At 39.8% G+C, this 13,657-nt stretch overlaps 1 protein-coding gene across 3 annotated transcripts in view; it reads left to right on the top strand.

Moving 5' to 3' along the window:
* The window catches only part of ENPP1 (ectonucleotide pyrophosphatase/phosphodiesterase 1), a 54,314-nt gene that overhangs the window by 362 nt on the left and 40,295 nt on the right, over positions 1–13,657 (top strand). The gene's annotated exons all lie outside the window — the stretch shown is intronic.

Here is a 13,657-nt window from a genome sequence, read left to right as displayed (position 1 = left end):
GTCGCGGATGGGGGAGGGGGCCGTGGTGGGGCCGTCAGGGTCTCCCGGAGGGCTCTCTCGCCGGTATGGGGCAGCCTCGGCAGCAGCGGCTCCCCAGGACGGCCGGGCGCGGTGCTGCCGGACGGATCTCCCTTCCCTCCGCGGGAGTGCGCTCTGGGTGGATGCGCGGAGCTTGTGCGTGTTACCGCTGACAGGCGGCAACCTGCCGGAAAGCGGGATTCGTGCTCTTCCACTTGGTTTATTTTGCGGTTTTCACAGCGCTCAGGGCTGAGTCGTCTCGATTCTTTTGTAGTGTTAGTGGTTGTCCCGTCTCCCACCGTGTCGTTTTAAATGGTTGGTGTAGAGGGTGCCCCAGGGAAGGCTAAAGCAGGAAAATACGGTTGGAAATGCTAAGAAGAGTTCAAGAGCCAAAAGGCCAGAGAAAGTATAAAGGCTTAATTTGGAGTATAAAGTATAATAACTTAATTTGAGACACTTCCACCCCTGGCTCAGAGGCCTTGATGGCCAAAGCCATTGTTAACAGGTAGGTCACTTTCCAGTTTTAGCACTGTTGCTGTATCATAATTATCCTCCCTGTAGAGATGTGAAAATAAGGCCTTCCAGACTGCCTGGAGTTATCATTATGATGCTAAAGTCATTACCGAGGTGAAAGAACTGCAGCATTCTTGGAAGGAAGCTTCAGTGGAGCTGCAGTAGACTTTTATTCCATATATAAAAATATATATATATGTCTCTATAGGTAGATTTCACTGCATTAAAGCTTAAGGATCAAGATGCCTTTCCAAATTTACCCATAGCTTTATAATCTGGTTATTCTTTCAAATGAATTGTCTACCTCATAGCAACTGTGTTGGTTGTACTATCTGACAATGGGTGGTAAGTTGAACTTCCAAGTTTGTCAGAACATAAGGAAGATACCAAAATTCGTGTTAAGGTGTTCCATGGTAGTTTCCATGTAGAAGTTTCTTTTTTGGCAACTTTTCTTATGAAAAGTACTCTTAAATAAAAGCTTGTAGCTTGTTTCATTACTTTGTTCTGGGAAGGTTAGGTTATGCCATAAAAGCCACTGCAGTTGGATGAGCTTTTTTCGCCATCCAAAGCTCAGCTTTTTTCAGGCTTAGAAATAAATGGTAATAGTGGAAATAGTGGAAAATAATCATATGCTATTAACTAATGTTGCTCTGAGCTTTTTAGGCACTAGTACAGCAAAGTGATTAGAGATACATAGGCTCTTAATGACTGGAACTGAACACAAGTTAAAATGTTTGCAGGCACTTATTCTTCTGAAATAAGTCCTTATTTTTCAAACCATAGCTGTTTGCTGTGACTTGGCAAAATGTTCATCCTGTGCTGACTGAAGTGCCAGGGTGAAATATACGTCATCTCTGAAGAAATAATTTAGAACTTCTACACATAGATGACTGCTGTATTATTTTTGGCAGTTGCAGGCAGTGATATAATTTAGAATATTCAGAGAGAACTTGAAAAGCTTTCTAAATACTACAGGTGTTACTGGATTGAGTAAACCAAGAATGTATTTAATCTCAGGTTGCCCAAGGAAGTTGTGAATGCTCCATCCCTAGCTGTTTTCAAGGCCAGGTTGGACGAAGTATTGGGTGACATGGTCTAGTGTGTGGTGTCCCTGCCCATGGCCAGGGGGTTGGAACTTGATGATCTTAAGGTCCTTTCCAACCCTAACTAATCTGTGACTCTGTGATTCCAAGCCTCACGTTAGGAAGTGGAAAACTGGAGTTGGAAATGGACTTCTGTTCTTTCTCGCAAGCCAATGCATTGATAATGCCATCCCCATGTAAGAAAAAAGTGAGTAGGCTTACCTGCTTGGTGTTTTGGTTGGGCAGTGTGAAACTATAAAAGTGACTAGACATAAGTAAACTCTCTTTGCCTGTGTGTACTGTAGCTGCATGCACTGTTGCTTCCTTTATTTAAGCAGATTAAAAAATAAACCACCCCCCCCAAGAAAAAACCCCCCCCCCCCCAAAAAACAACCAAAAACCAAAACCAACCCAAAACCTGACTTTAGGTAAACTTATGATGTGTTTGTTTTTTTGGCTTTTTTTTTTGATAAAAGCAGATGAGTGCATTTCTAGTGATTAGTGAATACTTGAATTACTACTTTTTCATTTTCCTGGGAAGCTCAGACTTTGTTTGCATTCCCCTCTTCCTGTTTGGGTACCTGCCACCCTGTAGATGCCTGTGCAATTTTTGAACAGAACCTTGATGCTCTCAGCTTCTGTCCCTGAGCCAGCCTTACCCAATTACAGAGGAACTGCAAAGTTCCCAGGTGCAAAAGTTTGTACCATGTGGACTTTACCCATGGGTTTTATTGGTTGTGCTAGAAGCCTCTGTGTTACCTGGAGGTACTTGGCGTGTTGGTTACGGGAAGATGTAAGTAGATGAGGAAGTGGTATGGAGTCACTTCCACTTCTAGCAGTGCTTGTTGTGGCAGGCATAATTTGAAGTTCAGCTGTAGGTTTTCATACCATGCAGGTTGTTCTTCTGTTGCTGCACAGGGAGAATTCCGCAAATGATGGGACAAACCCACAGTATTTACTAACCTCTGAGGAAAAGAAATCGAAGCATCCAGCTTTAAACAGTCATGAGAGGTGGTGATCCTTCTATCTGTTTATGCAGTTTCTGTGCACACCTTTTCGTTTAGTGTCTTGCCAATTTCTGAGATTGTACCTTTGTCCCTCAAAGCCCAGTGAGTTGTCTGCAGGCTTCTAGTCCCTCCAGGCTCACCAGCTGCTGTTGTGCGACAGAGCAGTATAACTCTTGCTTGGGTTTGAGGCTTTCTATTCCAGTTTGCCAGTGACTCTCAGGCATTGCATTTTGGTTTGATTCACTCATTCCATTAAAATAAAGTTTTCCATGCATTTATAACAGCTGAAGGGGAAAAAAGTAAAAAAATAGACAAGGTTTCTTTTCAACAGTTTCAGGCTTCCTTTGTCAGAAGTGGGAAACTCATTTAAGGTAACACTTTGTTTAGAAAATTTCTTAGCACTTTTGCAGCTTCGTAATTCTTCATTAGAACAAAAAAAAAAAATCAAAAAATTCCAGATAAGGTCCTGAACCCAGGAGAGTGTTAGCCTCCTATAAAGAATAACACTAGCATTTTGGTGTGTATAAAGGTAATGAATTGTTAAGTTTTAAAAATTGCTGTTGGAATACACTTAAAAATATTTTTAAGTCTGGGATATTTTTTCCTTGTACTTTTTTCACTCAAGCAGTCCAGTCTTTTTTTAAGACTAGCGTTTGATGCATGTGCCAAACACTAAAGTCTTCCGAAATATTGTTTTGTTCAGTTACCTTCTGCAGCTTGCTGAGAGGGTAGATAGAACTTGTATAATAACCGTAAATTAGAACAGTTTTATATAACAAATTAAGACAGTGTAGCTCTTTGGCATGTGCTCTCAGAAAGCTGCTCTGTGTTTTACAGCTGGCTGCAGGTGCAGTGAGAAGCAATCCAGGGTATGTGGCTGCACTCCTGTAGGTTTGCTTACTTTTTCTTTTGAATGGTTGGTGAGCTCTTCATTAACCTGATGATTGTACTAAGGTAGTGCATGGCATGGACAGGGCCTTGTAATGAGCTGTGATCTGAAGCCAGTGAAGGGTATCATGATAAAGATGACATCTTTGGAAGCCACTGCACTAGTCTGGGTTGCCTTTTTATCTAGCAATTAAAGTGTGCTGGGCTGTATCCAGTTGCTGGTAAGCCAAGAAAAGCTTTTGCTTTGGTGGTATTCCATCCCACGTGGAATACTGTGTCCAGGCTGGGGCCCTCCAGATCAATTCAACTGGAGCAAGCTCAGCAGGGTGCCACCAAGGTGGGCTGGTGCTCTCCTTGTGTGAGGTGAGGTAGAAGGCCCTGGGCTTCTTCAGCCTTGGGAAGAGGTGGCTTCAATGAGGAGCACCTAATGGCAACTTTCCCACAGTTGAGGGACAGCTCTGAGGTTGTCATCAAGAAGATGGAACCAGGATTTATTGTAACTCACGTGAGGAGAGGAAAGACAATGAAAAGAAAGTGTTTGTGCCCAAACCTTGTGATTTGGATCATAGGTATTCACTCCAGCCAACTTCGGCATAGCTGTTTTTATGAGTATTGGTCAGTTCTAAAGCACTGGAATTAAGGACTAAGTATTTTGTGCCTGAGTCTGGGAGATGTGGGCACCATGTTCAGTCTCTCCTCTAAACTTTTTTGGCCCATTTTAGCCTTTTTTTTAACTGTTTTGCTTTATGTGCCTTGCCTTTTTTTTTCCCTTTTCAGTAAGTCCTGAAATGACTTTTCCCATGAGAGTGCTGGATTGTGCTTAGATAGAACTTTTTGCGTTCCAAGAAACTCCACACAGACTAACAGTAATTTTGAAGTGTCTGACTGTTAAGCGATTTGAATTTTTTAGCATTGAACAGCCTTTGGTGAAATATGAAGTAGAAAATGACAGTGAGAGGATGGCCATAGTTTAAGTAGACTTTGAAGTGCTTTTTGGCTCAGAAATATTAAAGCAGTTCTTTGCCAATCTCCAATATGTTAATGTTTTGTAGGAAACTCTGTTCCAGTATTTGGAAACAAGGGTGTTTTAAAGCAAGTGTCTTGCCTGTCCTCCTTCAACATTACAGCTCTCCAGCTCCAGTGGTGGCTTGTTTTAAATTCTGAAGACCTGATAAAAACTGGTGTTTGACAAAATATTCTTTTATTATACTTGCTGTTGATGCAATTAGATGCATGTAAGTAATAATACAGTTGTAACCATAAATGCATGCAATAAATATGTTGCTATCCAATTTAATCCATGAAAAGAAGATTTGGGGGTTGGTGAATTTTTTACCGTTTCTCTTCAGTCAACTCATTTTTCAAGGAAGACCTTGCAAATAATTCTTGTTACGCAGAGAGAACCACAATTTCTTTACTCTTCAAGTGGGTACCTTCATGCTGGGAACTGAAGACAAAAATCATGATCTTGTTCTTGTACAGTAAAAAGCTAAGGAATACTTAATGATTTTTAACTCTGAAGGGATGCCAGGGTTAACTTGTGTTCTTGCTTTACTTGCGCTTTGCTTCACAGAGCTTGTCAGCATATCCTATCCTAGATGACAGAAGCTGATATAAGGTAAAAAAAAAAAAAATCCAAATAAACACTTGCAGAAATTGAAGCTTTGTCAATAATTAAGAAAAAAAAAAACAACAAACAAACCAAACAAGGCAAACACAACAAAAAATCCACTTGTGTAAAAATCTTCACAGAGAGAGAATAGGGACCACTTTTGTTTATAACTGTACTTGGAACTAATTTTTATTGCCTAGCTATGTGGACTTAGGGTGCAGCTGAGCTACAGTCAAAGGTGTGATTGAGGTTTTGCTGAACATACTTCAGCTCAGTTTAAAATGTGTAGTTTAGTATTGCTTTCGGACAAAACAATGTGGAGTTTAGGACAGACTGCAGGATACTCTTATGTAGCAGAGCTGGGGCCATCTTGGAGGGTTATGTTGACCCTTCCGAGTGCAGTCTGTGAATGCTCCTGGCTTCTTGGAGTCCAGCTGGAGTGCAAAGTTTGGAACAGGCTGAAGTACACCCAGCTGTGTGACTTGGGTGCTTCTGTCAACACTGCTGTCTGGTTGGCTGCCTGAAAACATCCACATTGTACCTAGCAATTTGAGCGTAGACTACCTGCTGGTGGGTTAGGCTGTAGTGTGCTAGGATCAGCTGTTTGGTCCATTCAGACAAAACAAATGAGCAATAGGGGCTATGATTATTATCAACATGTGCTCAGACTTCCTGCTTGGAGTGTTCAGAGATCTGTCTCAATCTATGCCTCAGGGTTTCTCTGTTTTGCAGTAATAGCCTCTGTCTACCTGTAAGGTAACTAGAAGAGGGAAGGCCCTACTGAAAGGGACATAAAGCCATACAGGTATGATAACGATGCAGATGCAGGCAGTGGCCTCATTGAAAAGGGACATTCTTACCATGCCTCACATGAACAAAGTGAGCAAAGCAGGTCTGGGGACACTAGCTGTGTTTGGCCAATAGTCTAGATTGCCAGAGGTGTATATAGTGATGAGGCAGGTCCAAGGTCAAGGAAGGAAATAGTGTCTAAGTTGGGGTCAGGGTCAATGGAGTGCTTAGCCAGGATGGACACGACTGCAGTGTGGCTTTAGTTCAGGCAGAGGACAGAGGCAAGAGCTGGCTAAACCAAGGTGAGGAGTGACTGCTGAGGCTTATTCCAGCTTTTTGTGGAAGAGCTGCCTTAAAGGCTGGTTGAGGTTTCACAAACAGCAGCTCTCAGAAGCTGAAACATGGGGGAAGTGGCAGCCAGACTCCTGGGATGTGATAGTGTGTTCTTGGTCTAAAAATAAGAATGAACACATTAATAGTTTAAATGGGTAGGCCTTTTGTAGAGACAATAATTAACTTGAATTTGGGACAGCTTAGTTACTGTGCTGAAACTTAAATTCAGGCAAGGTCAAAGATACAAAAATTATGCAAGGCTTCCTTCCAACTCCTGCTTTTTGAAGCTTTTTCTTTAGCATTCTAATATCAGTAGAATTATACAAGGAGTGAACTGTTCTGATTTGATTTACTATGGACGCTGCATTTTTGTTACTTTTGGCTGAAAGGAGGAGTGGAGCGAATTTAAGGCTTTGAAAACATGGAAGGTATGAGAAGTTTCTCACTTTGAATATGGTATTAGAAATTAATATATTGACTAACATCACTGTGACAATACGGTCTGGGCAGTGGATAAATACTTGTTTTAAAGAATGTTCTGTCTGACAGAATTTGACAATCGCAGTAGTGTCCTGTTTGATGGAGCAGTAGTATGTATGATTTTCATAGAAGCTATTTTATAATGATCAGTATAGGAATGGTATTTTGACAATAGGACAGGAAATAAAACAACATAAAATGTACCATCTGTGCTGAAAAGCAAAAATACTTTTCTGCACATCTGTTGCATAGGTCAGCTGTATAAAAAGTTTCCTTTAAGGGTACTTATAAGACAGCAGTGGATTTTATTATAAATGGGATGTGGTGAAGGGTGAAGGAAAGCAGGGTAAGTAAGGAATTCTGGCAAATAGGCTGTTGTTTAACTGTTCAACACTGACTAAGTTAGCTAAGGAGAAAAGGGAAGTAGTGAGAAAAGATAAAATGTTGCATTTTCAGATGTATGTATGAATATTCATACATTCCAGGTATGTATGAACCTTGTCCCCGTTCTGCTGTGTAATGGCATATAAATAAATTAAGCTATGTGAATGCCTTCTAATATGTGGTAGTATCTGTGTGCAAGTTTGTGTTTGGGTACCAGTTTGTGTTAAGTTCCTATTCTATAAACAACAAGGTAAGTATAGTGGTGTTACAGCTGTTTGCACTAAAGTCGATAATCAAACCCAGCCATTTATCTTCCATTGTGTTTATCTTTGGCATCATTTAGTGGCCCAGTTCTTCAGTCCTCTTCTGACTGCAATAAGTTTCCATGTTGTGAGGCATTAAAATTTGATAGTCTGCCTTTTGTATCATAAGGGGCTGTATTAAAAGGGTGCAGTGGGAAATAATGGTCTCTCTGTTAGCCCTGACATCCATTTTTGGAAAATGGCCAAAGAATTCAAGGCTAAGGGTGTGCCTGTGATTGATATCAGTGTGCTTAGTGAAGACCCATGGTGAATAGCTTTGAAACCTTTTTTGTCCCATCTTCTTACCTTACTGCTTTGTGGTTGTACCATTTTTGATACTCCTTACATTCTTTTTACATTTGTTTTACAGGTTTTCTTCACTTGCTTTATAAGGTTGCTCTGTCTTCCTGCTCAGCCTAATGTTGCTGTCATGGTGGCAGAAGCAACAGCATCTGCTAGGGAAAGGTGGAGGTGAATGTAGGTTTCTTTGGTATACTTAGTGGCATTATCAGTACCCAGGAGAAGCAGCCTCCTCTTACACTGTTCTTGTTTTGTAACTCTGGTGGTACTAGAATCAGAACAGCTTTAGCTTTATTCTTGAGAAGGGATTTTTGGAATAGGAAGTCCTGTTTATGATCTGTTGTGCTGAATGAAAGAATTGTATTTGCAAGTACAATATTTACGCTTTTTCTCGTAAATCAAGATCAGTTTTCAGTCCTGAAAAAAAAAACCCTACTTGCTGATTAAATAGTCTGCTCTGCTGCATAAAATAGTGTTTGCAAGTACAGTATTTACACTTTTTTCTCATAAACCAAGATCAGCTTTCAGTCCTGAAAAAAACCCTAAACCCTACTCTGGTGAAATAGTAGAGTCAGCTGCTATCTGTTTTCTGGGAATTTATCCAGAAGTTATTTCCTTTTATTTTTGTCTAGCATATAGTTACACTTTAGTTTGTCTCTTAAATACTCCCATGATGTAAAATGCATTGAAAACCAGAACAGCTAGATGTGCTTTGAGAACAACTGATGTATTAATACCTTCCAGGAGAATATGTACCTGTACAGTTGGGCAAACAACAAATAAGACAAATATTTTAGATCCTAGCTGACAAGTGCTAAGTCTTTCCTATCTTTCTGTCTCTTGTTAAAACCAGGTGCTCGAATAGTTCTGGAAGGTATTTAGAGAGCTATAGTATGATAATTCCCTGCTGAATGAACAAGTATCATTCTTTGGCAAGCTGTCCATAAAGAATTTTTATAATATCTTACAGTTGCTCACGCTACCTTTAAACTGTTTTTGTCTTTTGAATGACCTTAGGTTGCAATAGTATATAACATTCTTGAGAACATTCAATAAAAACAATGAGAGTAGACCTGCTGTGTGCTGCTATGGGAAGAAAAATCAATAACCCCTATGCATTTTTATAGCTTATCTTTTTAGCTCTGAAAAGGTTTTGGGTGTAAGCTCCAGCTTTTCCATCCACTGACTTAAGGATCATTCAGTCACCTTCAGCGTTTCAGGACAGCCAGGACCTGAGAGCCTCAGCAGCTCTCCTCCTGCTGAGCTCTAGCTGTGGAATGTGGGTTAACATAGTAAGTCTTTGAAGAGCATAAAAATATTTACAAATGTGGAAAGAAGAGATGGGTGGTGCAAGAAGGAGGTGGTACACTTGTTACAGTTGCCGATAACCTGTTATTTTAAGTGATCTATTTAGGTATGTGGCTGTGTTGGTGTGAGTGAAAGTATCCATCTCTTTTCAGTTTAGTAAACATTATTAAGAATCCCCTACTTTTGAATAAAACTGAACTGTTGGGCATTTATGCCTGTTTAAAAAATAACTTTTACAAGCATAAGTAAGTGTTCCATTGCTCCTGGCAAGTGTAGATATTTTCTTTTTTCTCTGTACACTATGCTTTCTGCATTTTTAACAATGACGTTTTAAAGACTGAAGGTAATTCGCTTGTCACTGGAAATTCATTATTTATTACTGTGCTCTTTACACTTTTGCAGGTGAATATCTTTCTCAAAGATATTTCAATGTGAAGGTCCAGGTTGTTAGTCATCTATTCTAGGTGCACAGAACAGTGAAAACATAGTATACCCTTCACAGATCCCAGTGGTTTTGGAAAATTCCATGTTTTTTTGTAATACTGGCATTGCAGATCCAGTCTAGACATTCTCCCTTCATGGACAGACATGACACAACTGTGGGAGTCAATCATGGAGTTTGGAATGGAAAACCACTACTTTGCACTTTTTGCCTTGTTAATTGCATAGTCGTTAATAAAAGTACCTTAAGTACTTAATAAAAGTACTTAAGAGACAAGGTTTATTGGCCGTGGAGCACCAGGGGTGAAGAAACAAAGACAGGAAGCAATAAAGTACATGGTAGGTGAAGATTGAGTAAAATCAACACAGGAAGAAACGTAGTTCAGAATTATTATTCCTTGAAAGGAATATCAGTGCATTCTTCAGGAATTCTGCAAAGAAAATGCAGAATAGAGGAGTAGAGGGGAAGTAGGGGAGATGGATATAGCTGGGGAGGAGTAAAGAGAAAGGGACGGTATAATTGACTATGTAATGGAAGGAAGAGTAAAATACAGCAGCAAAGGATAGACAACAGTAGCTAAGGCTGGTGAGAGCTTTCTTTGTATGTCACCAAGACCTGTATAGTTGACCAGTCTCTGGACTCCGGTGTCTTACTGCCTCTGTGGCCCTTCCACCAGCCCTCGAAATCACTGCTGGGATATTCTCTTCTTTGCAGTTCTAGAGATGAATGATGGAAATAATTCTGCTCTCTAATCATGTTATCATCTTTCCATCTCCCCAGCTCAAAATAAAAGGCTTTTGAAATGTTTTCAGGATTACAGTTCTCCAGACACTCAACCACCTATTCCCAACCACTATAATGTTTACAAAGCAAAGCTTTTATTGCTTCCTCCCACGTAAAGGAAGCAGTGATGGGACAAAGATTCATCCCTAGATGACAATGTTTTTTTAAATTCCAAAACAAACTCTCTAAAAAATATTTTAAAACAAAAAAGGACACTTTCTTCTGTACAGTTGTTACTGTGTTGATTTAAAAGCTTTTCTCAGATACTATATTAAAACCACATCTGGCATTTTGTCCTAGAAATGTCTCAAGTTAAAGGACAAAAAGTTCATGTGCTACTTTTGCATATAACAAGGCCAGTTTCTTTTATTGGTCTTCCTAGTAAGTGTTGGATTCACATATTCTTTCTTAATTGCACCTTCTCTCGTTCTTGAGTTCTTGCTTTCTCTTTTGAGGGGAAGAATTTGAAGGGGGAGGGAGGGAGGGGGGCATGTAGAGAGAGAACTGGTAAGATTTTCTCCTTTTGTTTAAAGAGAGATTAAAGGTTGAAAGCAGGCAGTGTGGTAGTAACTAGAGATCAGTCTAGTGCTTGCCGCAGGACGCTGCGGGGTTCTCATGAGGTTCTTGATAGTAAATCTTAAACTACATGTGCAGCTACTTGTTTCTATATAGATTTAAAAAAAAACCCTAATCTTTACACAGCAGACTGTAGCATCCCAAAACTGAGCTACGTGTGTATGTAAAATAGTTTAGGTAATATTGGCAATCTGCTTTCTGCAGTGAAGTACCACCTAGCAAGAAGTAAAGTGAATGAGTCCACATTTGGACTGCAGCAGTGAGATGAATTTCTGTACCTGGGCAACCTTTAAAGCTAGCACAAATATTCCTTGTCTTCTGCAGAACTGATCATCTTGGAGCCTTTCCACCAACAATAAGTCAACTACTAGTGTGGCACCTCTTGCTGTGCCCAGTCAGGATGACTGCTGCTGTTGGCCAGTATTAATTGCTCCACATTGTTCCAGCTGAATGTTTGTGCTGTTTGCATCAATAATATCCACGTGACTGAAGTCATTCAGGCTCAAGATAAAGCTTTGATTGAAAACCTTATACTGTGCAACCACAGTTTAATGTTTACTCCACTAGGTTGGAGTTGGCTGTGCCAGACCATTATCAAAAGGTTTACCTCTAAGCTTGCCATTTTTGTGAAGCTTCTTTATTAAGCATTGAAAAAAGAAAACCCCAAAACCAAAACGGGGGTGGAGAAGCTTTAGTATTTTACAGTAAAATATTTAAAGACTAAAATTTAAGCTAGTAAGCCCAATGTTAAGAAAGCAAAGGCTTGAATGTGACGAGTAAATGGAAGTTCCGGGATCTTCTTTATTATAGATGGACGTAACATACCAGGTAGGGACCTGGACCATGTTTTCTCTTGTATGTATATATAAGAAATCTGAAAGCAGAACTGGTTTGTACTAGAGACGCAGAGAGCATTTCTGTAGTATGATTGTAGTATGCTGTTGTCTGTGACTGTATGAGGTTTCCAGAGTATTACTTGGGGAAACAAGTTGCACTAATGCCTCAAGTAGCATGTCCATTTTGTAGTGTTTCCTAGCCAAAAGAAATATGGCTCAGTGAACTTAATCCTTTCATGTTTTTGCTTGCTGTAATAAATTATGTTCATGGAAGTGTAAAACTGAAAATCTGGAATATGATGCACAGCCATGATTTTGTAACATTTGATGCCAAAATATCATGAGTTATTTGTGCACTTCAGTGAGGATGTACTAACTTTAATTGGAAAGTATTGCAATGATACTACTTTGGGGTGGCCTTTATTTAGATTATTTTTGCTTTTTTTTTATCATTAATTTAATGTCACAATTCAATTCCTGTTTTAAAAGTGCATTACCTACACTGAAGCTCCATGGGGGAATAGTAATAGTTTATTTAGCGGCACTGCAACATGTTTTTGTTATGAGGATGCCTTAAGTGGTTTAAGTGTCATAAGTCATGTAGCTGTTTGAAGGTATGGGATAAAGCTCTTGCAGGCAGAGTAGGTTTGGCTTTTGTTTAAAAGCACACTTGTGGTTGTATGTCAGAGGATGTTCTACTCCTTGATCTTAGTAGCAGAGCCTGGTGGGAGTTGAGAAGCAATATATTGTCACCCTGAAAAAGAAATTCCCAAGTTGCCTTTTTAAAAACAAAAGAATCAATTTGTAATTTCCAAATAATAATGAATAAGTTAAAAGGACAATAAGAGGTTTTGCTCTTTCCATGGATTTTTTTTTTGCAGGGCCTTAATATCTTGCATCTGATGTGCTACCTACCTAGCTGTGCATGTGCTCTTATCTAGGTTCATATGCAAGGTTCCAAGGTCTAGAATGATTTATGTGGATGATAATACTGTTGATACTGACTTAACAGTTAGTATGCTGCTTTTATTTTATTTATTTATTTATTTATTTTTTTACAAAGTACGTAGCTGTGCAGTTGTGGTCATTCTTGACAGCCGGCTTAATGGAGACTTGCACCTTTCTTTCTATCAGTTGTATCCTATCTTGGTGCATTAATAATGCCAGGGTTTTTTGTTTTTGTTTTCCTTATTTTTTAATTTATTTTCCTTCTTTTTCTATCAATTCAAAGATAGATTTGAATTCAAAAAGTACTTATTTCTCTGCTAGACATGGTATTGAATAATCTAAGATTCTGGGCTTGTGTGGTTCAGAATTCTAGGCCATAGTTTCATCAGATTGAGTCTATAATTCCATTTCCTTGTGAATGTTATATATGTATTATTTTTGTTGTTGATTAATGTTTCTGATAATGTTTTGTATTTTAATAGTCACACCAGCCATCCTCAGGGTGCTCAGTTCCCTGAGCTGGATGGCAGAGATGGGGAGCCGATTGAAATCCCTATAATTCAGGAAGAAATGATTGGTGTCCTCCTGTTCCACTTAGACATACACAAGTCTATATGTCTGGATGGGTTACATCCAAGAGTGCTAAAGGAGCTGTCAGAGTAGCTTGCTAAGCCACTCTCCATCACTTATCAGCGGTCCTGGTCTAGTGAGCAGGTCGGAGGGGACTGGAGGTTGGCTAATGTGGCACCTCTCTACAAAAATTACAGGAAGGATGACCCTGGGAGCTGCAGGCCTGTCAGCCTGACCTCAGTGCTGGGGAAGGTCATGGAGCAGATGATCCTTAGTGAGATCATAAAGCACGTGAGGAAAAGTGAAGGGATCAGGCCCAGTCAACATGGGTTCATGGATGGCAGGTCTAACTTGACTAACCTGATCTCCTATGATAAGCTGACCCACCTGGTTGATGAGGCAAAGGCTGGGGATGTTGTATGTTTGGACTTGAATAAAGCATTTGACTCTGTCTCCCAGAGCGTTCTCCTAAACAAATTGGCTGCT

This window comes from Pezoporus wallicus, unplaced genomic scaffold, assembly GCF_028554395.1.
Source record: "Pezoporus wallicus isolate ANWC-B61680 ecotype Strahan unplaced genomic scaffold, APGP_CSIRO_Pwel_v1 contig_3817, whole genome shotgun sequence".
NCBI classification, from domain to species: domain Eukaryota; kingdom Metazoa; phylum Chordata; class Aves; order Psittaciformes; family Psittacidae; genus Pezoporus; species Pezoporus wallicus.
The sequence above is the reverse complement of the archived record's forward strand: the minus strand, read 5'-3'. Positions and strand labels throughout refer to the sequence as shown.